We start from the raw sequence: 3,917 nt of genomic DNA, 5'->3' as shown, positions 1-3,917 counted from the left end.
CTCTGTTAAACTCGGTGAAATATATACAAAGATAGAAGACTAGAAATATAATCCAGGTCTACATTAGAGCTATTCTTACTTTCTCCATCAAATAAAACATTTCTGTTTTCCCAATTTTCAGCCATAATCATTTGTAACTTTTAGGATCAGAAAACTTCTCTTTTAGTTGTGAAAATAATTACAAGTTACAAGTCCTTGCTCTGCCCCTGATTACCCAAGGGCAATAACCTCATTAAGCCTTGGTTTTCTCATCTATAAAATGAGAAGGCTGTGTGTATAACTTTCCAGCTAAGGTCCCATTCGGCACCCATATTCTGGAAATCTGTGAGACATTTGATTAACAGTTAAACTAACTTAGCCACAAGGGACTATAAACCTTACAAACTTTTAGGGGTCCTGATTATATTTGTATCTAACTTGACAGGAAAAATAATTAAACTTGGCTTGACAAGAGAAGATCATTTTTTTATATTTGCTCTCTTTTAGTTGTTAGTTACAAAATCTCGTTTTGACTGGACTCAGAGTTAGAGGCTCTCAGAGAGGACAGTCTATGTCTCTTCACAATCTGTTCCTGGTGTTTTCCTTTGCCTGCTCCATTCTCTTAGCCAGAGGTTTAGCATATTCTGCGGCCTCTTCCTTGTTTTTCTTAGTAGTTTCTTCAGAGCAATACACCTGCATTTGTGTTGCAGGACACGGGGAGTAACAGGATGCTGGGTGCTCTGGTGCTAGGTTTCTTACCTCCATTGTTTAGAGACTTTCTCATCACATATTTGCAGACATCATCTTCTTTAGAGAGATTGAAGAGTTTGCAGGTTCTGCTGGCTCTTTTGGGCCCCAGGCAACAAGGCACAGTGGTATCAGTGAGACCAGGAATATCTTTCTCCCCTTGTTTTACAATGACCATGTTGAGAACACTGAGATTGGCATCCACAATGCAACTCCAAACAGATTTGCGTTTTCTCTCTTCAGTTCTCCTCGGTCTGTAACAAGAGTGCCCCTAACTCAGCAGCAGGCAGGCTCAGCCATGGGTCAAGACACCCTGCTTCATGGGGAAACCTTGTTTGTCGTTCCCACCAGTGATTCGAACCACATAACCCTTCCATTCTTCACCCAGAGTCTCAGCAGCAACTTCTGAGGCCATACGCTTCTCGTTAAAGGTATGAAATTAGTGTTCATCACCCACTTCAATGAGTTTCTGGCAGCCAGTGCCTGGGAAAGAGATGTTGAGCTTCATCCTGAAGCAGCCAACAGCCTCTGAGGTGCCATGAAAAAGAGCAAGAAAATAATTTTATGTACAAACTAGAGGCCTGGTGCATGAAACTAGTCCACTGGGGGGAAAGGTTCCTCAGCCCAGCCTGTGCCCTCTCACAGTCCAGGAGCTCCATGATTGATTGCCCCAAGGAGGTAGGCCCCACCCACCCCTGCAGCGGGAGGCCCCACCCACCTGTCGCAGCCCATTGGTCAGTGGCCTGGGCCTCCCTCTGCAGGGCGATCATGGGGCAATGGCCGGCCCCCAACCAATCACATCCCACTGGCCTTGGCTGACCTGGTGCCAGTGGGTGTCATAGCGTGGACATCCGGAAGGTCGTTCTGCTGTTCAGTCATTTGGTCGGTTTGCATATTACACTTTTATTATTATAGATTTTGTATTTTCTTTTGGAAAACTTAATAGCCCATTCATTTGTCAGACTTTGTTAAGGGTCTATGTTCCAGGAACTCTGTCAACCATAATCTTCACGACAGTGCACACGTCTGTGGCGTTGGTGTGTTAGTTAAGACAATCCTAGCTGCTGTAACAGATAAAGCCCCAGCTATCAGCAGCTTCTACAGAGATGTTCATTTTACACTCACTTGAAGTCCAAAATGGGTATTCTTAATTGGGATAGAGGGTTGCGCCTTTAGAAGTAATGATTTTGGGGCTAAGTCTCTGCTGCCTTTTAACCTGATTTTATGAGGTTACAGTTCTAAACTGCCTTAACCTGGCAAAGGGGAGAAAAGCATGGGGGTTTTATTAAGGGCCAGTATTGTAAGTTGTCCTCATAACACCTGCTCCTATTCCATTGTCTGTCATCAGTCACATGACCTTTCATCACTATAGAAAAGGCTGGAAAATGCTATCTCACTGTGTGTCCACTTTGTGGTAATTAGCTGTCAGTCTTTGTCTCAATGGGCATTATCTCCATTTTAAAAATGTGAAAACTGAGGCTTAGCAAGTGGCAGCTTCAGAATTTGAACCCAGCACCCTTAACTGCCACACAAATGGCACATTCACATAAATAGCCCATGGACTGTAATTGTGAATGCTATGATGGTGGTAAGGGAAGCAAAAGTGACTCATTAGGGGAGGACAATAACCTTGTCTATTGAAGGTTGTGGGGGACAGAGGGTCAGTGAGGTTAGTACATGCTAGCCAGCAAGAGGAGGAGGGCACTGCAGGCAGAAGGCATGCATGTATATAAGTCTGCAGACAGGATAAAGCCTCCAGAGGAAGCACAAGTTGCTTCATGGGGTCAGTTATCTGTTACTAAAGCAATCAAGCTGTCTATAGCCAGCGGAAAGTAGATTATGTCTGTGGAATATTATTTCTTAGATAGCCTGATTGTTAGATTGCCTGTCATTTTTATTTTTTGCATAAAATTGAACTTCATGGTTTTATGGTAATAAAATTCTTTCATTTATGCCATGTTCCTACCCACTAAGCTTTCACCAAGATGTACTCTATGTTACAGCTATATACTTTGGTTAAAGCAGTTACAGATTCATCTAATTCCACATTCAAATAACTGTCTTGATCAATTTTTACTATCCATACTTTTTTTTTTTTGATCCATTACCCCATTTCTCCATAACAGCTAAGATAATTTGCAATCCCTGGCATTTTGCTCTACGAAGAAGTGCTGAACTATATGTTTAAAGTTGTGCACATCAGCATAGCTTGATCTGTGTTATTCTTCATTATTTGCAGCCTGATTAAAATCATGAATCACTGATGTATAACTATTTTCAAGATTGTCATCCAAATTATGTAAATAACCAGACCCGTAATTAGCTCTCGTCTTTGATGAGCTTCTGCTCAGGTTCGAGGTGTGTTCATCTGTATTTATCAGGTTCAAGGTGTGCTGATCTCCGAGACAGGCAGGCCTGTGCAGGAGGTGAGCCTTCCCAGAGATGCGATGTCATCATCCTGACCCAGGGGCCTGGCCACCAGCCCAGCTCACACACTCGCCAGTCCTTAAGTCTGAAAAATTCTTTTAAGAAATGCAGACAGATGAATCCTGTTTCTCCTAACTACTTTCCGGGATTCTAAGTTTTTCCATATTCTTTCTATCTCTGCCAGGAAAATCAGACAAATGTGTTTCTCGCCCTCACTTAAAGATAAGAAAACAATTAAGCAATTTGCCCTTAATAAGCAGGGTCTCTTCTTTCCAGCAGGGTGAGCGCTAAGGCTTCCAGGCTGCCCCCTGGAAGGACCCAGTCATAGGTGCTGTCCGTGGCGGCATCGCTGTGGGGTGAACTCGTTGTACCTGGGCTTGAATCCTGGCTCTGCCACCTGTGAGCTGCAGGGCAGTTCGTCTCTTTGAGTTTCAGGTTCCTCATTGGGAAAATGGGGTAATAATATTCGCCTAACAGATTTGCCATGAGAACTAAGAGAAGTTAATGTCTGTCAGATCTGCAGTGTTCCTCAGAGAAGCGAGGGATGCAACATTACACACCCAGATTCTGGACCAAGCCCTACTCCACCAGTTTTCAGTGACCTTGAACAACTTAATCCCTCTAGGTCTCAGCTTCTTCATCTCTAAAATGGCCATGTTGGTAGCACCTGTCTCATTGGGTTGTTCTGAGAATTACACGGGAGCACTTACTGCTGAGCTGCGTACCCAGAGGATACTCTGTTCTTAACTACTACCATTCTGTCC

The 3,917-nt window shown here is 43.5% G+C and overlaps 1 pseudogene; it reads right to left on the bottom strand.

Moving 5' to 3' along the window:
* Positions 1 to 523: 523 nt before the first annotated feature.
* On the bottom strand, positions 524 to 1,248 carry LOC132236479 (small ribosomal subunit protein eS6-like; annotated as a pseudogene).
* Between the last annotated feature and the right edge of the window lie 2,669 nt (positions 1,249 to 3,917).

Source organism: Myotis daubentonii, chromosome 6 (assembly GCF_963259705.1).
Source record: "Myotis daubentonii chromosome 6, mMyoDau2.1, whole genome shotgun sequence".
Lineage (NCBI taxonomy): Eukaryota > Metazoa > Chordata > Mammalia > Chiroptera > Vespertilionidae > Myotis > Myotis daubentonii.
The sequence above is the reverse complement of the archived record's forward strand: the minus strand, read 5'-3'. Positions and strand labels throughout refer to the sequence as shown.